Here is a 23187-nt window from a genome sequence, read left to right on the forward strand (position 1 = left end):
AGAAGTTCCTGGAAGTCACGAGAACCCGTCTGCACAAGGCTGAGCAGGCTGGTGGGGTCAGCGAGGAAGGACCTGGCCTCTCCATCTCCAGGCCTGTCCTGGGAGAAGCAAGGCAGCTCTGGTTGCCTGACGACTGGCACTGTCTGCTGAGGTTGGGGTCAGAGAAAAGGGCCTGGGGCAGGGACTTGGTCTTCTGCACCGCCTCCCCTTGGCGTCTCCTGGCTTCACACCACCGTTGCTCTCGGGGTCCAGACAGGAGGTGAAGCGCTCAGATAAGTAACTCCATATTGAGGGTGAGTGGGGCAGAAGCCAGTGTGTTACCTCTCAGGGTAATTAACACTTGCACAGTGACCTTGCTGCTCAAGATGGAGACCAAAATGCCTCCATCCAGAGAGATCTTCAGGGGGAGAAGGTTCTTGCTGTCACAGTGATGCGGCCGACCACCTCTGCCACCTGCGAGCAGCAAGGACAAGCCCGGCCCTGCAGCCTTTACCCTGGTGCCTTACTCTCCCCACTCGGGAGACAAAGATGATGATAGCACACTCCTCGGAGGGCTTTATAAGAACCACCTGGGAAAATGTGTATGATGCTTTTGGAACTAAGTCTGGAACATGGCTTTCCATGTACATTAGTTGTTAGCCATGGTCATGACGTAAATCGTTCTTCTAATTATAGAGGGATTCACAAATATTCTGCCGTTTCATCCCCACAACATCCCTCTGAATTAAGTCTTGCTCCTCCTTCATAGACAAAGGGAGCAGAGAGCCAGCATCCTGCTCCGAGCCCCCAGGAGGACCCACGGGCCCATGGCCCTGAGAGCACACAGTGGACCAGCCGGGAGCCTTGTGCCCCAGGGGGTCCCGGAGAAGCCAGAGGATCAAGGCCCATCCCTGGGACGCTTCCCAGGGCCTCAGAGAAGGCTCCAGCTGCCTGAGAGGCGGTCACTAGGAATGTTCTGGTCACCAGCGAGGCCTCACTTCCAGTCCACTGTCTCCTAGAAGAGGAAATAGGATGATCGTCTAGGATTCTTTCTGTTTAAAAAAAAAAAAACAGAAGTAGAGGAAATCCTATCATGAACTACGTGGCCCACTTTAGATGTGTTTCTAAAGGACAAGGATTTTTTCTAAAAAGAAAAATCCCATCATCCCACCTGCACAATTCACAGTGTTTTCTTACTATCATCAAACACCTGGTAGGAGTCTCGTTTCCCAGCCCCCTCTCTGTCTTTCCTCCTCTGTCTACGTCACTTTGTCAACCCAACCAACACAGCTCTGTGTCTCTCTGGCGTCTCTGGCTTCCTCCCCGGCCCACCCCTGATTTCCTTGATCCCCCTGTGCTGAAGCGGCTACCCTGTTCGTCCCACAGAACCCCGCAGCCTGGATCCCTGTGGCCTCCCGTGGTGCCACGGACCCTCCTCTCCTCCCTGTTCTCGGTTCACCCGGCACCTGGGCCTGGGGGCTGCCTGGGTTCAGGCCGGAGCTGGGCAGAAACTTGCCCATTGCCGCGTGCTTTCCTGGGAGGCTCCTGGGTCCTGCATTCGTAGTCACCGCCCGAGGCACTCTTTCATTAGGGGTGATCCATCTCTTTCTTCATTTATTCTCTGGGATGTTTCTACAGAGAGGAACTTCCCTCTCTGACGACTTGGTTGTCCTGATAAACACCCTGGATAAATGTAGATTTCTTCCCTTTATTCACGGTGATTTGTGATTTATGGATAAAGTGAGATGATGCCTGTGATTTGATTGAAAATAATCCAGGGAGAGGAGACTGGCTGTGGGTATGAAAGCCTGGGGACAGCCACAGTCCACCATTGGTGTCAAGTGAGAGGCTCCCCGAGCTCCGTCGTATTTTCTCCTTCTGCGAGTGTTAACCATTTTATAATGAAAGGAGATTTTTTTTTCCAGTAAAAACTTAGATTTGGTTCCCCAGCACCTTCAAAGGTGAGGCTTTAGGGACATGATGGGTGCATGACCCTAAACACTTGTAAGGGTTATTAGTGCTTGAGTGTTCTGTCTTGGCCCTGAGGGGCTTCTCAGGTGGGACCCTGGTTCTGTCCAGCACACACCGGGCACCTCCGAGAGCCTGTGCTTCCATGACAAGGTACCCCCTCCGTGTCGCACACCTCCTGCCCCCACGTGTGCTGGGTCAGCTCTTCCACGCAGGACCTCCTCTGCCTTGCCTCTCCTCATTCCTGCCTGGCCTCTACCATCTAGAAAGATCTCTTCAGGCTCCAGCTAGATTCTGTGGCCAGAAGCAGGATTTTCCTCCCCACACCCGAGCCGGCCTGCCTCTGCCACCCTCTACCCCACTACCGCTGCACGCCCACCCCCACCCGAGCAGGTGTCAGGATGCGTTGAAGGAGCTGGTGGTGGGTGGAGGGGAAGGAGATTAAAATCTGACTTTAAAGGCTCAGGCAGCATCTTGCTTGAGACTAGCTCCCTCTCCCCAGCCGGCCCCACCCCCAGAGCCAGTGCCGGGAGAAGGGAAGGAGGGCATGAGAATGTTCGTATCTCCGTCGATCGATGATTAGGCAGATTAATCTCGCAAATTCCATCAGAGGGAGGCATTTGGGGAGGAGGTAGTGGGTACCTCTGGTTCACAGAGCTTTATCTGATCTTCTGGGGGAGAGGTCTCCGCACAGAGCAGACGGAGCCCTCCAGGAACCACCAAACCCAGCACCAAAGACCAAAGCGAGTCCAAAGAGGGACGGAGCACATTGGCCAATTCCTGGGGCGGAGCTGGGTGACCCGTGGATCCTTGTGACTAGGAGGCCACCGGGTGGAGGAACCAGTGGTGCTGCGAGCAGGGGCCCTTCCCAGGAGGCTGCCTTGTGTTCAGGAGGGTCCTCCTGGGCTTGCTAGACACACCGTCCTCGTGCAGAGCAGGTGACTGCCAGGCATGGTGGACCACGCCTGTCACCCCAGCCACTCAGGAGGTCGAAGCCGGAGGATGGCAAGTTCGTAGTCAGCCTGGCAACTTAGCAAGACCCTGTCTCAAAAGAAAAACTCAAAAGGGCCGGGGATGTAGCTCAGCGGTAGAGTACCCCTGGGCTCAGTCTCCCCCAAAGAAAAAAGAACCGGTGAGCTCGAGAGGCCGCGGGTGTGCAGGGCCGAGGGCCAGGGCGGTGAGCTCGGCACCCGGTGGGCCTGGGCTGGGCTGCTTTCCTATTTTGTGTACAGGGGGACCCCACTTCGTTCTCAAGGCTGTGGTGGGGGCGAGGGGAGCTGGTGAGCCTGGAGCTCTGAGGATCGGGGTTCGTAAGGCTAAGGGGTCCTCATGTCTCTCCTCTGATCCCCGAGACGGAGTCTGTGGACAGCCAGGGAGAACCGTGCCTGTTCTCAGAGCAGCCCCTCTCAGAAGGAAGTCGGTGGAAGGCCTAGCGTGAGGGGTGGCAGGCAGAGGGAGGCGGCCGGTGGTCTCAGGTCAGAACCACCCAGAGTCTCAGTGTGGAATGACTGCTGCTCAAGGCAAGGCCTCGGGAGAGGTGTCCTGAAAGACACCAGAGGCGCTTATGTGTGTAAAACCAGAGAAAGCCAACGGCAGCAGGTGGCAGCAGACTGGACGCCTGGCACCCCCCAGGCTGAGCGCAGAATTCCTGGGCACATGAAGGGCTGAAGGGGAAGGCAGCCGGCGAGGCCCAGGCCTGCAGGGACCACTGGGAGCCAGAGTCCAGGTTTCCACGCACCAGCAGGTGTGCACTGCTGCTTCCTGCAGGCCCCACAGGTGTGGACCAATGACTCCCTTGTGGATGTGCAGGTCAGGGGGCCAGAAGGCCACCAAGCCCGATGGCACTTGGGCAGAGAATGTGATCAGACAGGACAGTAGACACCTGACCCAAGAACATACAGGGGTTGGTATGGCTCAGCATTCACAAGGCCCCCGGTCCCCACACTGCCACACACACACGAAGAACATGCAGCATAGTGCTATCCAAGAGCGTCCCCAGCAAGGATGGGCCATAGAGGCAAAAGTGGTCCTAGGAAATCCTGTTTCCCAGGGACGGTGCTGTCTCGGTGTCTGTACAAGCACATACAGTGGCACACAGTGCCCCTGGGACTTCACTTCTTAAAAGAAAACTGTGATAAATTAAATATACACACTTCAGGGGACAAAGGGGCAAAGTTGTACAGGAAACAGGACGATGCCTACCTACCCTCTGACCACCGAGCAGCGTGGGGTGCCGGCACGGCCCTCTCGAAAAGAGCCACAAGTTTGCCTTGTTCGTTTTACTGTGTTGAACTAGATAAGGTTGGGTTTGCTAGACCTGCTTTCCTGTGGGCACACAGCACGTGCGTGTGAGATTGTGCACAAACACATTTAACAAAGACTCCCGCCAGGCTGGGCTGCTGCCTTGAACATCTCCTCATTCTTGTTTGTGTTTTTTCAAAACATTATTGAAATTAGCACCCCCAAGAAAACATAAGTGAATATATATTTGATCTCAGAATGAGGCAAGATGTTCTAAGCATATGAGAAAAAGAAAAAAAAATGATGATTTAAATCTCAATTTTTATGTGCCAAAGCCACTAAATGAATGACAGCAAAGTGGGAATATCCACAGTGTGTACGGTGGGGAAAGGGCAGAGGTCCCCAGAGCATAACAGGGTGGTAGAAATCACCTTCTCCAAGGAGGAAGGAGCGAAAGTCACCTGCACATAATCTGTAAAACAAGAAATTACACAGGGAAGAAAGTCCATGGCAAAATCCATCATCATCCATCATCGAATGAGAATTTTAAAGCCAGCTTCTGGACTTTGCTTCCGGGGGGCTGTGTGGTTCTGCTGGTCCTGGGTCGGTGCTTGGCCCCATGTTGGATAGCACATCAGAGCCCCAGAAACCCCTGGGTGTAAGTTGGCACCGTCTTTCTGGAAAATAATTCAGCCCTAAGTTTAAAGAGCCTAAGATGCCTTATTTTTCCTTTGGGCTACATATTCTCATGTGTCATACTTTAGAAATAACAGAAGGATAAAACACCTATTTTCAAGTTGCTGAGGCTGGCCTTGAACTTGCCATCCTTCTGCCTCAGCCTCCCAAGTGCAGAATCACAGGTGTGTGCCACGGTGCCCAGTTGTCTGTATTCTTCTTGAGGATAATATGTCTTGGCTAGAAATGAGGCTCAGTGATAGAGCAAATGCGTAACCTGCACAAAACCTGGGTTTAATCCCCAACACCACACACACACACACAAAGTGTGTCTTGATAAGAATTTCAAAATTAAAAAGCACGAGCTGAAGTCTGTGGCTCTCACAGTGAGCATGTTGATAACCTCTGGAGTGTCGGGGAGATGATGTGGTGCTGGCCACACCTGAGAAGCCTCGTTTCAGAGCAGGTCACAACTATCCAGTGGTAGAAACTCCTGTTTCCTTCTGCTCAGTGCTTGGGAGTGGGGCTCCTTCCCCTGCTGCTAGGGAAAGGAAAACCTTCATTCTCCATCCCTCCACTCTGGAGGGCTCAGCTGGGCCGAGGACAGTGTCCAGGAGAACTGCTTGTCGGGAAGGGAGGCCGTCCCGCTGTAGGCTTATTGGCCCAACAGAGCAGGGTGGGCCTGGAGGTGGGAAGAGAAGAGAGGCCTCCTTACCTGGGTTTGCCCTTCCTGGGAGCAAGGAACGGGGGCGGGGGGGGGCGGAAGGCCGGCCCTGTACGCCAGGGTGGGGCGAGACCAGCCCGGCCACCTGGGCCGCCTGTGTGAGCACTGACCTTGTGCCCAGGCTGAGAGCAGACCCAGCTGGCTCTGAGGAGGCTGGACCGAGGTGGCCTCCCCGCGGCTCCGAGTCAGCACTCCCTTCAGAGGGGCCTGAGCTCCAGAGACTTGAAAAATGACTTGGATGAAAAAATGGACTCTGCTCAGTAATAAATCATGAGGATGTTTAGTGTTTCTAGAGCACCTTCCACCAAGGGAGCTTGTTCTTTATGGATATTAACTCACCTTTCTCAGAACAGAGAAGCCATCATTTTGTCAACTCAATATTTTTGTGTTTTCTGCCCCGTTACTGAGAGGAGGGCGGCTATTACGGGGACACTTTCGTGTATTAATCTGGAGGCAATAAATCTTCCTCTCATTTTTTTCCTCCACTGGTAATCTTTTCTTATTGGATATCACATAAGGAATTAAAAATGAATAGCGATGCCTAAAATGTGTGTGTGCATTTATATGTCAATGTGGCTGTAGTATCTACATAAATATTTAATTTTTATGGTCTAAGCCTTCTCCCTCCGTTTTCATGAGCTAGAATTTATTAGCTACTGAACTGTGGAGCTATTATTATTTGCTTTTGCACCTAAATGATTTAAAAGTCAATTACGAATTGGCTGAGGGGATTGGAGGACTGTGGCATGTAATAGGGTTCCCGTACTTCAATTTGTTACCAACTGTCTGGAACGAGGAAGTGTCCACAATGGGAAATAGCCCTCTGTTGGACCACGCCGATATTAAACCGGCCAGACAGTGGCCCTAGGTCACTGCCATATGAGCTGGGTTGGGGGGATGGGGCGAGGACCATGGGGGACGGGCAGGCAGACCAATAACTCAGAACTGAGCAGAACCCCTGAACTGTCCAGAAAATGACTTAAAGCCAGGTGAGCGCAAGGTGAAGCTGCGGGTGACAGCATGACACCTAGGTCTGAGCTCCACACCCCTCTCCAGTGGCAGTCAGAGCGGTGCCAGCCTGCTCCAGGACCCCTGGGGGAGGGACTGCCAACATTTCCTGCTTTTCTTATTTATCTGCAAAGTGCAGACTACGAGGTGGGAATAATCCGTTGCGACAGAATCATCTGTGGAACAGAAAATCCCTCAGTGGGACTCATGTCCTTCGAGCACTCCGAACAGAGAGGGGCGTTTTCAGGTGGCCAAGGGACGGAGGCAGCAAGGTTTACTTTCCTGCCAGAGGCTCCCTGGGAGGCACTTCCCTGCCCATGAAGGCCAGGTGCAGAGCAGATGCTGTTACCCTGGGAATTGGCCAGGAGCAAATGGCAAATCCTTGCTAACAAGCTGGGAGCCCGTGATAGATTTTACAAAGTGAGAGTGTGCCGGGATGTGCATCTGCAATAAATCTCCAGTTGCCTGTGCGTTCTGCTCGGATCGCTGAAAAGGACAAAGCTTCTGGAGCAAGGTGCAGGCCCTCGCAGGCCTCTGCGTGTTGGCTAGCTCGCCAAGGTGGAGTGTGGGCTGACTGGTATTGCTCGTCATTCTTCCTGATGGCCACCAGCTCAGAAATGGAAGCTGCTACCCAGCACAGGTTATCCCCATGTATGCCGTCCATCTGCGTCTGTGCGTACCCACCCCACGTACACATCCACACCCTCATGGGTCTCCCTTGTGAATGAAAGTGGATTAAACTTTATTTTCAATATTTGGGTGACTCTTAAAACTTAGGAGAAAATTGGAGATGAAAAAACAGCAGGGAACAGTCTGCAGGTTACCTCAAGATGGACATTCCCTCAACAAGGTTAGTTCTGAATTCTAATGTGCAACCAAACAACAACGAAAAAAACTAGTGTAAGACAACCTAAAGATGGACTCAGATTTAACACACAAAACCATGTAGCAGCTTGGGTCCGTCTGAAGACAAACTGGCTGTTTGCTGGTTCTGACGCGGGTCTGAGCTCACTCTGGCAAGGGGTCAGGAAAGTCTGTAAAGGGAGGGCTCTTGGGGGGTTCATTTGTTTGATTTTTGGTCTCCTAAGTGTCTCGATCGGTAGCAATAATGAGGTCTGTGCTGAGCCACAAACTCCAAAGCTGCCTCCCGAGCCCCCGGTGAAGTTAATTAAGTCTGAGTCTCAGAATCCGCAGCTGGTTGGTGCCAGAATAAATCTAGTGTGCTGTCAGCAGGCAGAACCCAGAGAGCAGAGCCCCAACCAGGAATTTCTATGCAGTAAATATCACTTAAATTCCTCTCAAAGTTGGAGCTGGTGTCAAAGTCCAAAAAAGCGATATTCCCTGGCAAGTGCTGTCAGGACTGTGTGCGCGCCCGGCCGTGGGTCCCCTAACTCAGATGAGCAGGAGAGAAAGACAGTTAATGCCCCCCAGCTGGCTGCTCAAAGAACTGCTCCAACTGCAGCCAGAGAAATATGGCAAGGGCACGGACAGTCATCAATGAGCTCCGAATGACTAGGCTCTCAGAATTTTCTGGCAGCCTGGGCTGGGAAAATAATTCCTACTGTTGTGAAATAAATGGATGCCCCAAATATTTCAGAGAAACCAATTCTTTCCCTTCCCAGTCACAGAGCTCCAGGGACTGGAAGAGCACTTCATGTGCAGAGGAAAGGAGGTGGTGGGGCCCTGGGCACTGCTCACTGATCTGGGTTCCCAAGGGGCTGGGCACCGGGGGCGGCCGGCGGGCTCTGCTTCCAAGAGCCCTGTGTCTGGACAGTTCTTGGAAAGGGAGGAAGAAGGTGGAGAAGGAAGGAGGGAGGGAGGAAGGGAGATATGTGGGCAAGAAGATTGAGGGTGGGAGAGAGGAGAAAAACAAGACGCCATAAAACTAATAAAAAGAAATAAAGATGGAGAGACAGGAGTGATTGGATACTAGTTCTCTTCAAGGGAGACTTGTTAAGCTTCTTGTTTTACAGAGTATACGTAGCGGATAAATATTGCAATCTTGGAACCTTTTCAGCAACTGTACCGTCACCCTTTCCTTTTGCTTTTTGTACTTTAGATAGAAACTTTGCCTTTAAAATGGAGTCGACTGAAGTTGGGGCTAGTGCTGCCAGCCTCCGTTCCAGCACTAGAACAACCACAGGCAAAATTCTCCCTTTGTTCCCAGCTTTTCGCCCTCTTCACCCAGCTTTCTGCTCTCCGAAAATGAGCAGGGGCTGAGAAAGAGAAAAAGGTAGCTGGGGGTGGAGGTGGAGGTATTTAGGAGCCCGAACCCTTGCCCACAGCAGGGGAAGCCAGTCCTGAGCAGTGCTGCCCACCATCTCCTAGGGGACGGTGTTGGAGCTACTCTCAGGGAGGGCAACCCCAGAGACGTTCAAAAGTGGAACTAAATCCGTCCTCCCTTGAAGAGAGCCAGGGCTTACAGGAGCCCACCACGCAGTGGGGAGACAGCCCCTGTGCAAGGAGGGAGGTGTTCGTAAAAAGCCTCCCAGAAACGCAGGCTGGGGATACGTGAGCTGCGCCACGCAGCCCAGCCTGGGAAGGGATCTTCTAGCTGGGCCCCACTGCAGCCCCAGGTGGCCTCGGCTCAAGGAGAGCGGCATCTGCTTGGGGGAAATTATAAACTACTTATTTCCATTTAAAAGTTAGGCTCCTTGAAGGTAAAGACGTTTTATTACTGCCCACTGAAAAGACAATTGCTGCCGGCACAGTTGGTCCATTCTGCAGAAAAACAGTGTCCGCCTGGGCTCCCCCCCTTCCTCCCCGGCTGCTGAAGGTGTGCGTCTTATTAGCCAGTGTCAGGGGTTCTGGGGGTGTTTTGTTGCCTCCAATAATGAGAGGCCAACTCCGGGGCTGTGTGCTTTTTAAGTCAGCCAACAAAACATTAAAAACAAAGAAATGCTTTTCTTCTTCACCAGTTTCCTGACCATCTCCTGTAAATGTGTAGGACATTAAAAAAAAAGGGGGGGGGAAGCAGGATCTCACTGTGTTTCCCAGGTAGATCTCAAACTCCTGGGCTCAGGGGGTCCTCCCACCTCAGCCTCTGGAGAACAGCTGGGGACAGGTGTGTACTCACATACCCAGCTAGAAAAAGGAAAAATTGTTAGCCAAAGAATTACCAGTTTTAATTCAGGCAATAGGATAACATTTTTCTTAATTTAATGGCTTTAGGGAATTACAGATTCAGAGCCAATTCTAACCAGTCATTTCAATGAGGTCTACTCTTGAATTGTTGAAAGTTTCACTTTGTTCCACAAAATAATGGCTCTTTGAATTTAGTGTTCAACTAATAAATTAGCACAATTCTGTTCAAGTTTCAACTAAATTGGGAATCAAGAGAAAAGGATGCAAGTTGCAAACCTAGATTCTAGATATCCTCGCAGATGGACCAATTCACAAAATCACCCTTTGTGTGTGTGTGAATAAGTGTATGTGTGTTACCTCCCTCTCCCCTTTTCCTTTCAAAGAGAGAAAGAGAAATGATGACTTTTTCAGGTCTCTGCTTTCTAATACGAAGGCTTTGGCTATTTGAAGTCAGAAGGGAGGCAGGAATGAACGCTGCTAATTGGGAGCGTCCTGGCGTGCGTGATGTAAAGGGCAGCTATGTAACTGTGGGTGTCTGAGTACACTGCCGCACCCGGCCTGTCTGGGGACTAAGGAGGCTTGCTGGCCCCAGGTCACAGATCACGCAGCCGACCTGATGGCAATCCCCTGATGCTCGTACTGCAGAGCAGACGGTGAGACTTTCTGTGCCCAACAGCCAAAAGCAGCTCATGCTCGGTGGCCTTGCAGGGAGGCTGCTCACCGAGGCCAGGAAGCGTGGCCAGGATGACCAGTGACTGCCTGTCCTCCAGAGATCTGCAGCCCCCAAGTCCTTCAGGCCAGGGCTGCCAGGCTGTTACCTACCCAAGGCTATCCAAGGGCAGTGGCAACGATGCCTCCTCTGGCCGTGACCATGTGGTAACCCAGGAGAGGCGGAGGAGCAAGAGCAATGTCGGGGGGCAGGGGGATAAAGCTTGTAGGACAGGACAGCAGCGACAGTGCGGGGAGGAGACGCGGGCGAGGAGCCAGAGGGAGGTCAGGACGGGCCTGAGGAGGGCTGCCCAGGAGGGGCGAGCTTTGAGGCAGGGAAGCAGGTCTTTGCAGGGTGGGGAACTGGCCTGGCTGCTTTTCACTGTCTGGTCCATTCTTCTGACATTACAGAGGGAGCCTGGGTAGGGGAAGTGGCCGGTGCTTCTTCATTGCGGAGGGCCTGGAGCAGAGAGGGCTGTCCCCAGGGCCCTGCACACCGCTCCTAGCGAGGGCTTGGTTCAGACACTTCTGAGAGGCGAGACGTGCCCCTGGGCAGACCTTGCACACCGCTGAGCTCTTGTGTGACACACTGGTTCACACACACAGCCTCCTGCATAGGCACATGCAGAGACCACAGCCTTGCAGCACGGCCCCACTGCTGAGACCTGGTCCCCATACCGTGCCAGCCCAGCTGCAGAGCCTGCCCCCGCCTGGCACCTGAAACTTCTGTGGTCCCAGCTGCACTTGGGAGAGGCTCCAGGGACGTTGGCCAGTGACCCCAGAGCACCTCAAGCCCCAGCTTGATCCTTGCTCTGGGATGTGAAAGGGAGAGTCAAGCCCTGGGTTGGATGAGTCGATGTGTTCACGGCACTCTCCACGGCTGGCCCAGAGCCAGGTGGGCACAGGGCCTAGATTCCACAGGGGTCTGGCACTGACTGGCCTGCGGTCATGGCCAAGTCCTGTGGGACTCATGCCATGCTGGTCCTTCAGCTTTCCTGCTGTGGGCATTTATTTACTCTGTGAATTGGTCAGGACCAACCTTTAACTCCAGTACCCTCCCCTCAGTTGCCCTCCATGCCAGTCCCCTGCTCCGTGTGTGGGCCGCTGGCGTCTGTAATGTAGAGCTATTTAGATCTTCATTGACCTAAAGTGCAAATACGGGTTGGGGGTTGGCAGGAGGGAGACTAATGCAATGTATAAACATGCACTTTGATTATTTTCTCTTATTTCAAAATCATATGTCCGTACATGTCTTAAAACTTGGGAAATAAGGGAAGGCATGAAGAACAGTTAAATCGCCCTTCACTCCACAAACCAGGGGTGAAGCCGGCGTTAGCATTTTGCAGCACTTTTTCCTCGGTCTGCTCCTCTAGCTGGCCACAGGGAAACCTAGATTTAGAACCGGATGGGATGGGCAGGTGCAGCAGGGGCCCTCCGCCACCTCACCTGCCGGTGCAGGTGAGCCTCCTGAAGACCCAGGTTTGGCTGTCACAGAGGGCGGGAGCCGGAGGGCGGGGACCGGCCGGGGCTCCAGGGCGGCGCCCACAGGGAGGGCGTGGGACTGGGCGTGACCCTGCCAGCCGTGGCGCCCAGCCCGCGGCCGCCCACGTGCTGCGTCCCGAGCGGCAGCTGCGAGCGGGCGTCACAGGCGAGCGCTGCCCCGCGTGGGCTGGGCACCGGGGCTGCCGAACACACAGCGCACCCGGGAAGCCGCCTGGCGCAGCCCCGCCCTGCGCCGAGCCGCAGGTGCGCCCCGCCCGGGCGCTGCGCCGCGCTGCGACCGCGGGGAGGGCGGGAGCCAGGTCCCTCCTACACCGTGCGGTGGCCGGCCAGGTGTTCAGAGGCTCACCCACACTCTCCACCCCAGACACAGGCGCTAGCCCCGCTCCCATTCCCCCTTGTCAGGTGTTTGGGGGAACTTGGAAGGGATTCTTCAAAACAGAAAGACGGAGGTGGCCCCTCGGGCTCAGCCCCCGGGTCTGGCACTGCCTCCCTCCTTTCCTCGGCCGTTTGTTACACCCTCATGCTCACCCGCTGCGGGCCGCTAGCTAGGGACTGAGGAGTCAAAATGCATTGTCCCCGAATTGTGGGGTTCTCAGTTTTCAGCAGGAATCAAATAATTAGTGGAAAATGTGCAAGTACAACAGGGTGAGAAGTCGGAGATGATATCAGGCTTATTTTTAAAGTAGAACATTAGCTGGAGGCTAGCTCAGTGGTAGAGCGGAGCAAGGTCCTGGGCTCGGTCCTCAGCACCCAAACCCTGCCGTGACTAAGTGCCCAGTGCTGCTGTTCAGCTCCTGTTCAGGAGCACTCCACATGGAAGGCGCCAAGGTAGAGCACAGGTGCCCCAAAGCCTGGAAACCCGGAGGAGATGGGAGTTACTTCTACCCTTTTACAAGATTGACAGGGGGATCCATTTCTTACATTTAGAAGTTCTTTGCCTGAAAAGTATCTGAAGGTTGAGGGAAAACGTACTGAATATATCATTTGAAAATGCATCTTTTTGTCGTGGTTGGGTCTTTTGCTGTTTCTTCTTCTTCTTCTTCTTCTTCTTCTTCTTCATCATCATCTATTTACTTATTTATAAGATGGGGTCTTGCTGGTTGCCCAGGCTGGTCTAGAACTCCTGGGCTCAAGAGATCCTTCCACCTCAGCCTCCTTAGTAGCTGGAACTGCAGGTGCTCCACCATGCCCCCAGGCTGCGATAGCCTTCAGTTTAACAATCAATTTACCGCCCCCCCCCCCATTCCTGACTTTTAACTCACTCTGGAATAGAAACAGTAGCCCACTGAAGGACATTGGTTCTGCCTGAAGGTAGCACAGAAGTTTGCCCAGAGGAGGTGACATTTGAGCGGACCCTTGAGAGAGTAGAAGTTTGTCCAGTGAAGATCTTAATGGGAGGGTCAGTCGAACACTGTCTCATTGGAAGCAGCTGGTTGGCCCTCCCAGGGCATGGCAGCTCCTTTCAGGTGAGCTCAGGGCTGTTCTCTGTTCTGGTATCACAAGGAACTCCTGGAGGGGAGCAGGGCCCAGGCCTGAGTCAAACTCAAGGCAGGGGTCTGCTCACAGCTTGGGCCTGACAGAATAGCCTCACCCGCCTTCCTCTCCCCACCGCTCGGGGATGGCAACATATCTGTCCACCACCCAAGCCCATGCCAGGCCCAGCCAAGGGCTTGGGAATCTGAGGTGGCTGCTCATTAGGAGACCATAAGTACTGGGCACATTTCTGTAATTGTTCCCAGCTATGGGAGGCTGAGGCAGGACTGAAAGTTCAAGGCTAGCCTGGGCCACCTAAGAGTGACCCTGTCTCAAAATAAAATTAATAAAAGGCTGGGGAATGTAGCTCAGTGGTGCCCTCCTGGCTTCAATCCCCAGTTCAGGAGCTGGGGTTGGGGCACCCTTATTTTGGAGGCAGAGAAGCTAAGGGTGAAAAACTTTTCTAAGGTCACACCGGGTGATAGGTTTTGCGGTGGTCCTCACAAAAATAAGAAACTGCAAAAGAGTAAAACAAAACACCCTCAAATCTCTTCTCACTCGTAGGCCCTTTGAAATGTAAGGGGCAAAATTCATTTTACTTTTTCGATCAATCTCTCAATCCTTCAAACAATTATGCATTACTAAGTCCGGGGGTTACCTAAAACTGCGCTTCACTCTGGCGATGGAAACAAAAGAACTTGAAACCCTGGGCTTGCCCTGAGCAGCCCGCTGGTGCGTGGAACAGGGAAGAATCCACACCTCAGAGCAGCCGAGCGCTCTTTGCACCTGAAAGCATGGACTCCATTGGTTCAGAGTGGGCTGAGTGGACTGCTGTCTGGAAGGTCCTGGGTTAGGGAAGCTGAGGAGGGCTGGGGTGGGGGGGGGAGGCAGTACCAGGTGGAGTGCTCAATCCCGTGCCCCCACCTTGGCTTCACCAGGCACAAGGCTCTCCGTCCAGGCTTGGTGGGTAATTTTGCCCTTCTCCATCCAGATAAAACCGTGGGGTAGGGACAGGACTCCACTCCATGTTGCCTGTGACATTTCTTTGTTCTTTTCTCTTTTGCTGTCATTCTGGTCTTGGGAAATTGGCCTGTTCTCTTCAGACAGTGAACTGTGCAAGGGGGCGTGGAGCGTGCTACAAACTGCCCAGGCACCCCCCCCCCCCTCATTCCCACAGGGCCCGGGGCGTCCACTGAACCTGCCCAGAGCAGCTGGCGGCTCTGTACCAGGAGCAAAAGCATGCCAAACTGGAGAAGATGCTGATGCTGGCGAGCCCCACCCAGGCTCTGGCCCACAGGCTGAGAGCACACCAGATTCAGAATCTCCCAAGACACACATGGAGTGAGGTCTTTCACGACAGGCACTGCGCCCTCCCAGCTGTCCTCAAAGTTTAGCCAGGTGTGAAGAAAGCTGGGCTGGAAGAAGAACAATCAACTCTAGGACTATCTCCATTACAATGTGTATTTTATTTTCCTTTTCATTCTTTTTTCATGATGCTGGGGATCACATGCTGGACAAAAGCTCTACCATTGACCTACATCCTACATCCTCAGCCCATTAATATATTTTAAACCAAGCAGCTCTTTAGTATGCTGTGTCAGGATGGCATGATGTCCATCCACCCTGACACCTCGAAACATGGAGAATAAGCACAAGATGGCCCTACAGTGCAAAGTCACAGCTCACTTGGGTGTTTGATAGAAAAAGGAGCCTGCAAGTGGCTCTAGTCTCTGTGGCCCTGTGGGATTGCGGTGTGTCTCTGGGAGAGCTTTGGGGCTGCTGTCCTCTAAGAGCATGATCTCAGCAGTGCTTTCCTTTCTGATACAGAGTCTTAAGCTGCTCTGGGCGATGGAGGGACTCAGCAGACTGCTCAGTACCCTGAGGAAAGAGGAAATAAGATGGAGCTTGGACAGTCTGCAGCAGACTCCAGGCCCCCTTGCAAGGCCTGGCCACAAATGTTCAGTTGGAGCTGGACGCAGTAATAGAATGTTCTGGACCAACCCAGAGCAGTGGGTCCAGGAAAAGTAGTACACATGAGAATACCTCTTTAGAAGGCAGGGCCCTGGGCCTTCTGCCAAGACTCTGATTCAGCAGCTTTAGGAATTCTGATTCAGGACAAACTCTGGAGCACTGCTCAGGACGTGGGCTCTGCGATAAGCCAAGGGGAACAGAGAAACCCCCCATTTGCCATTTGCTCTGGAACTAGCTCAACTACCTTTTCCTGTCTTTCTAAAATTTGCAAAATCCTCCGTGTCTGTAGCTAAAACGAGCCGTGGCATGCGATCTGGTTAGCTCAAGTCGGAGAAGCCAGGAAAGGCTGACCACGGCCACTGCCTGGTGTCCCCTCCCCCACAGAGGCCTCACTTCTGCAGTCAGGTGGGAGACCACAGTTCAGCCAGGTGCACCAGCTCACAGTCCTGAACTCCAGCAGGAGGGGAGATAAAACTCCGGGCTCTCCCCTTGCTGGGTATGAGCGCCGGAAAGCCCTGGAGCCGGTGCGCGCCGGGCTGAGAAAGGAAAGCAGGTTTGACGACATCTGGAGTCCCCCTGTGTGAGAACGGAGACCCCTGGTGCTTCCTGCCCGCGCTCCGACCGGGGAGGATGCAGGGGCGGGGAGAGGCCCAGCGGGGCAGGTTTACTCTCTGGGGCCTTCAGAGGAGGCCTGGCCTCTCCCCGACGGCTGTGCAGCCGCAGAGTGCGCGCGTGGGCTGCTGTGCTGGGGGAGCCGGCCGTCAGGGTCACTCCTCCCAGGGGACCCGCGCTGCAGCCTAACCCTAACCGGGGGCGGCACGGTCGGGCGAGGGACCGCAGTGGGGGCGGGCGCCCGAGTGCGCCCGCCGCTCGGATGCGAGATCGCCGGCGATAACCCGCGGGACGGCAGCGCCGACAGGAAACCTGCCGCCGCCGGGCCCTGCTCCCGGGACGCGCACGGAGCCCGCCCGCAGGTGGCCGCGGGCTGCGGTGGGCTGGACGGATGGCCGTGCGTGCCCCGCCCTCCCTCCAGGCCCAGTGAACAGTGTCTCCCGAGCCGTTGTGTCCTTTGGAGAAGCGCGGGGCAGTGGACAGGGCTCCTCCTCTGCCTCGCCACGCCCCGATGGGCCACTGGAGGCCCAGACGGTCCCCCCCGCCGGGAGGGCACAGAAGCCTGGCCCCCTCCGGCCCCCCGTCTTCCAGGGTCTGGCCGTCACCTCCCAGCTTGCGGAGGGGAGGGACCGGCTGGTGTGCCTCGTGGACCTGGACCGCCCCACCCGCCCGGCCCCTCTGCGGGTGCTCACCCAGCGAGGGTGGAGGGGGCTTGCAGGGGAGGCATCTGGTTCCTGCGGCACTGGATAGAAACACATAACGAGCCCAGTAACCAGCGCGCTATGGGCCCCAGCAACTGTGGTCTGAGTGCAGCATAAACGTAATCCTACTCCACAAACACCATCGCAAACACTTTCCGTACAGCTAGGGTGCATCCAAACCTGGCGAATCATCAACAGAAAGGTCCCAAGCCAGCCCTCCCAGAGGGGCCGCTTGCAGTCCTAGCACTGGAGGCTGAGGCGGGAGGATCCCTTGAGCCCTGGAGAAGGAGACCAGCCGGGGCAACAGAGGCAGACCCCATCTAAAAAACCCAAAAAACAAAAAGTCAGAAACACACCCAGCCTCAGCCAGGTTCAAAGACCTTTGCTAGACTGACCCTATGTCTGACCCTACTTCTGCATTGCCAGAACAGTGGTGTTCACGCCTTCCTTGATTGAAGAGGTCACATAGCTGGGGATTATATTGAAATACAACCACTGTCATAGAGTTTCACACAGCACAAACCGTGCAAAGTGAAAGACATGAAAGATTCTCCCAAACACTCTTCATCTGGCTTCTCTGCAGAGGTAGCTGAGGGTGATCTGTGTGCCCTTAGCCCTACAGACATATATTTAACACATTTTCAGCAGCATGAGATACAATGTTGTAGGACCGCCACTGTCCATTCCCCCTCTCCATCTTCCATTACCCCAAACCCAAACTCCATCCAGAGACACTCTTATGAATATAGAAACATACATATGTAACCTACTAATATTCCTTTTTTATATACAAATATTATACATACCATTTTAAATCTTGCTTTGTTAATTTTTAACATAATTGTCTTGGAAATCTGTTCATAGTAGCACATATAGAGCTATTTGTTGTATGTGTGTGTGGTTGCTGCATAAATATACCACAACTTATCTGGGCAAGGTGGTGCACACTTGTAATCTCAGCAGTTTAGGAGTCCGAGGCAGGATTACAAGACTCAGTCTCGGCAAACGAAAGGTGTGGGAAAGCAGCTATATGGTGAAGCACTCTGGCTCAGTACCCAGAGCCAAATAAATAAACAAAAACGTACCAGATTCCCAGTTAGTGAACTTTTAAGTTAGTTTTTTGTTCTTCTATAGATGAAGATTCAACAAACATTTTTGTACATATAGCTTTATATACTGTGAGGGTTTGTCTGTAAAATAAATTCTCAAAGAAATGGCAAAATCCTTCCTGGAATTTTGACATAAAGGGGCTTGGTCTGGAGCAGACTCTTTCTCTTCTTTTTTTCTGTATGTATTTTTTTTTCTTGCAGCATTGGGTGTTGAAAACAGGGAGGTCTTACCACTGAGCTGCATTCCCACCCCTTTTTACAACTTTTTATTTTGAGTCAGGGTCTTGCTAAGTTGCCGAGGCTGGCCTCGAACTTTCCATCCAGCTTAAGCCTCCCCAGTTGCTGGGGTCACCACGCCCAGACGGTGGATTTCTTTTAAACGCTGCTAATGTTCAAGAGCATAACGTGAGGGTGGTGTGCTTGTGAGAAAGAACAAAGGCCTGTTCTCTGCCACGCACCTTCCATGGGACTGCAGGGGAGTCACGTTGCCCTACTGACCTTTGGTCTCTTTATCTGCAACGTGGAGCAAATAAGATCTGCCAGCTACCTCACTCAAGTGGCATCATGATCAAAAGAAATAAAAAATATCAAAGGATTTTCCAACCAAGTGTGTGGAGCAAATGTTGCGAAGGATGTAATTGTTAGGCTGGGAGACCTGGTGCCCGAGCTGGCGTCAGAATTCTCTCTCTGTACACGTTGCTTTATGCATGTGTGTATATATTCCCAAGGTGTTTTTAGGACAGTTTTTTTTTTTTTTTGCTTTTGAATGATTACAAATCATAAACAGCAAATTTGAAAAGGCAACATGGTATCACGTTAGTCGTGGTTATGTTTGAACAGGAAATTATGGGTGATTTTGATTTCTCTATTTTTTTTCTTCAGAATGAGTTGGTTTACTTGAAAATAAAAAGAAAGAGGATCACATAAAAATTAGAAGTATTGCACAGAACATAACAACCTTAATGGAAATAAAAATATAAGAAGGGAAATACCCACCCATAGTCCTGTTACCCCTAAGGTACCAAACAGCCTCTTTCTTCCCTCCTACCTTGGAATCTTTGACTGAGCACATCGAATTTGTAGGTGGTTGTGACCAGATGATCCACTGTACAATAAAGCAAGACTACCCGAAATCTGAGGAAGGGGTGGGGCTGTCGGGCAAGTTACAGCAGGAGTGACATGCTCTGCAGGGGGACGGGGGTCCTGGCGGGCCAGCCTCCAAGGGCATTGGCAATGTGTGTCCTGGCCTTACATCTGCAGCCAGCTCCCCTAGGCCTCTCAGCACACTGGCCCCCGAAGAAGGAAGGCCAGTTGTAGAGTCAGGATGTTGCCTGCTGTGCAGCTGACCCCCGAGGAGAAGGACCCCCACAGCCTGTGGGGCTCCAGTCCCCAACCCTGAGGAACATGTATCATCTACGGGCAGTGCCACATGGTGGCTTGGAACACAGAGTATGGCTCCAGGTAACTGGGTCCAACCCCAGCTCTTGACCTTAGGCATGTTATTGTCTGGCCTAGTTTTCCCAGAATCACTGTGAAGCGTGAATGGGAGAACTCACACATGATTTCTGGCACAGGACCCCTTCGGCGTGTGATTGTCATCGTCACTCTGTTTGTCTGGCCTGTAGCTTAGCCACTGCTGTGAAAGTTGCTCAGGGAGGGGGGCAATGCCAGAGGGGAAGGTCTGGGTGCTCTGTGACACAGTGGGCTGGTGTCACACCCAGCAGCCTGCCCAGCACAGGCACCCCCAGAGCTGCTGCCACCGCTTCCTGAGGACATGTGACTTCCTGTTTTCTAAATTCTTAGCCTGCAGTGTCATTGTCAGTTCGTCTGAGACTGGGAGTGGGGTTGAGCAGTAGTGGGACCCGGGCTCAAAGTTGGGGGTGCAAAGTAAGGAAGGTCAGAAGGCCTGGAAGGTGGCCGTTCCGACCTTGGTCGTGGGCTCCTGTGATTAATACTGGTGACATTAGTTCCTGTGTACTGAGCACTCACCAAGGGCCAAGTCCACCCCACTCGAGGGCCGCACGCCCTGGGAAGGAGCCAGGGTTGCTCCGGGTCACGTGGTAGATGAGCCAGGTCTCGTCCTCACCTGCGGCGCCTAAGTGCTTCTGTTGAAGGGCAGATGAACTGGACGTGAGCAGGCCGGGAAAGGCTTCCCTGTAGAATGGCCTACTCTGCATAATTTGGGCTTCTGGAGACAGAACTGGAACCAAAGTGACTTTCTTACACTCTGAAGATTAGAGCTCTCCATCTTCGTGGGTGGGAAGTGAGTAGCTCCCCATCACCAGAGATGTTCAAGCAGAGGCGGGAGGTGCAGCTCAGGGAAACCTGCAGAAGGACTCAAGTCTCTGGGGACACACAGGAGAGAAGAGGAACTTTGCATCAGGTGCCCTCCAGAGCTTTCCCGCTGTGCAACCTTTTGGCCTTAACAAGATCTGTCTGAGCGTGCAGCCAGATCACGGGAGGGCAAAGCATGCTGTAGACCATGCAGGGTGCGTCCTCCCACGAGGGCGTCATTTGGTGAGGCCGGGATTCTCAGCACGCCCACACTGCCGAGCGCCTCCTGTGCACCCAGCCCTCCCTCCACAGTCACCAGCAACTGGGTGCTCACACCCCTGAAAGGCAGGTGTTCCCCTCGCCAACCAAGGAGCCTGGCAGCTTCCACCCGACTCTGGCTGGAAGGGGTGGCAGATGGGAGGCCTGCTGGTTCCTGCTGTTTGCACCAGCAGAGCCTCTAGGGTGGCCAGAGGGCCCTGGAGCCAGTGCCCTGCAGTGCGCCTGTCGTCCCAGCTACTCGGGAGGGAGGCTGAAGCAGGCGGTTGGCAAGCTCCAGCTCAGCCCGGCAGCAGAGTAAGATGCTGCCAGAGATGGCAGGTGTCCCCCACACCTGGTCTCACCTGCTCTCTGTCTCTGCCTTGGGATGCCCTTCTTGTCAAACTGCTTCTGTGGATGGGAACTGATGCTGGAAGGGCTAAGGGAGCTGCCCCCGAATGCCAGTCAGTGTCGGACCCAGTGTGACCGCGTCTTCCCGACGGAGGGCTGCGTCCTTTCTCCTCCTCGAGGGCAGCGACAGGCCAGTGAAGAGGTGGCAGCAAGGGTACCAAACTCACCCGCCAGGCTGCCAGAGGGGCCTCGCGACCTGAGCCTGCCGCGGCTGTCGGGCAGACAGCAAGGGCTGTGCCTCCAGAGGCAGGGAGGCCCGGAAGAAGGGGAACAGGCTCTGCCTGGGGCTGAGAAGCAAGGGGTTGCACGTGCCCTGAGGTGGCATCCTGGGGGGCAGCCTGCATGTGTGGCAGCCTGCATGTGTGGCCTTGAGGGCTGAGCTGACAGCCCCACCCAGACTCTGGACACCATTGTCCATGCGGAGGAGCTGGAAGCCGTCATTGACTGGTTGCCTGCTGGTGCCTTCTTATTCAGTGCTCACCACAGTCTGACGGTAGACGCGAGGCCCTCCATTTTGCAGATGAAGAAACTGAGGCCCAGCAGGAGGTGACTTCCCAAGACCATGCAGTTAACAGGTGGCAGGGGAGGTACTAGGGTCTCCCTGTCTCTGGTCTGGGGCTCCTCAGCCTCAACAGCCCCCGGCTCAGAGCTGATGCCCCCGAATCATCTGATGGCGTAGTTGAATTGGGTCCTGGCTCTCACTGCCTTTTCTGGGCCCTCGCCTCCCCGCACAGCACAGGGACGGAGGATGGGGAGCCTGCCGGGGAGGGGTGTGCCGTCCATGTCCTTCTCCTCCCCAAGCAACGGGGCAGCATCCCACTTGCCCTGGCCGGAAGATTCTGCTGCTCCCAGAGCAGGAAGGAAACCTGTGGCAGTCGCTCATCTCCAGGAAGACGGCCAACCCCCTGCCCCCACTGTGCCGCGTCCACACGACACAAAGAAACGCTGCTTCCTATCTGTTCTGAATTCACATCCAGTGATCCTCTGTTCTGCGTTTCTCTCGGCCCTTTACATGAATCTCAACCACCCCATAAATCGCCACCAGCGTCTCCTCTCCAGCCCAGAAGGCAAAGCGCCCCTGGCTGTGGGCACCTTGGCTGGGGCCGAGGGTCTCTGAGCCCTCAGGGCCTCGCCGAGGGTCAGCCCAAGTGTTGTGGAGAGGCACCCAGGGGTCCCGGTGCTCCTGGCCAAGGAGGGACGCAAGTCCTGCTACGTCCTGGAGTGCTCTGTGGGCTGCCCAGGAGACGTGCCAGCACAGCCCGAGCCGGGCACCCCGGGGTCACCACCCACATGCTGTGTTCTTGCCCGAGAGGATTCTGGCAAGACCCCAGCTTAGCGAAAGAACGGCAAAATGTGTTAGAAGAGAGGACGACGGAGAAGGGGACAACCTCAAGGGAGGGTGGGTCCTCTCAGAGAGGAGGGGGCACCCCCCCTGCCCTCCAGTTTTATTGGGAGGGTCACAGGAAAGTTTCCAGAGAGTCCCATTCAGGTCCACCTCTTGACTTGTGTTTGTTTTGGTGCTGGGGAGTGAACCACGGGTGCTCAACCCCTGAGCCACACCCCAGCCCTTTTTTATATTTTATTTAGAGACAGGGTCTCACTGAGTTTTTTAGGGCCTCACTAAGTTGCCGAGGCTGGCAACCCTCCTGCCTCAGCCTCCCAAGCTGTCGGGATTTACAGGTGTGTGCCACTGTGCCCGGCTACCTCTTGACTTTTTTTTTTAATCTTTATTTTTTAGTTGTAGGTGGACATAATACCTTTATTTTTTTTTTTTTATGTGGTGCTGAGGATTGAACCCAGTGCCTCGCCCATGCTAGGCCAGCTCTCTACCTCTGAGCGCCAGCCCCAGCCCCCTACCTCTTGACTTTTAACAGTAGGATTGTCTCAGACTTCCTAGTCCCCACTGTGCATGGTAAAGGGTCACTTTGGCCCATGCTGAGCAATTCTAACGGGAAGTCGTTCTTGCAGATTTTATGGTTGGAGGAATTATCCTTATGTCCCTGAGTTCTGGAATGTGTGAGGGTCGCAGAAGTGAGGTGGGAGGGACCTTCTGGGCCTGCACTTCTGTAGACAGCGGGTAGTTTGCTGAGGAGCATAGTGTCCGGTTTAGCCAGGGGGCTGCAGGCGAATTGCTTTTTAAAGAAAGGGCTGTGGGGGCGGCACAGTGGGCCGGTCCCCGCCCTCCTGACTCCTGTGCCATCACAGAGGGTGGGTCGGGTGGGGTTGCAGGAGGCGGTAGTGCCAGCACTGGCAGGCCTGCAGGGTACTGGCTCCAGCAAAGGCCGGCGCAGGGCCGCACTGTGCGGTCAAGGAGAGACAGCAGTGAGCAGGGCTGTCTAGGCCTGGGGTGCTGAGGCAGACCTGGGTGGTGGGCCCTGGTTGGCGGCAGGAGCTGGGCTTCCCTGCCAGGGCCTGGGTCAGCCAGTCTCTGAGCAGGGACTGGGGGAAGTTGACAAAAATATCAGCTGGCTGGGGCCAGGAGGGGTCCTGA

At 54.1% G+C, this 23187-nt stretch overlaps 1 protein-coding gene across 1 annotated transcript in view; it reads left to right on the forward strand.

Annotated features, from left to right (window-relative positions):
* Positions 1–23187, forward strand: part of Cd247 (CD247 molecule) — a 59416-nt gene that overhangs the window by 28239 nt on the left and 7990 nt on the right. The window lies entirely within an intron of this gene.

The sequence above is a fragment of the Marmota monax genome, unplaced genomic scaffold, assembly GCF_021218885.2.
Source record: "Marmota monax isolate L192 unplaced genomic scaffold, Marmota_monax_Labrador192_F-V1.1 WCK01_AAM20220418_F8-fsc00055, whole genome shotgun sequence".
NCBI classification, from domain to species: domain Eukaryota; kingdom Metazoa; phylum Chordata; class Mammalia; order Rodentia; family Sciuridae; genus Marmota; species Marmota monax.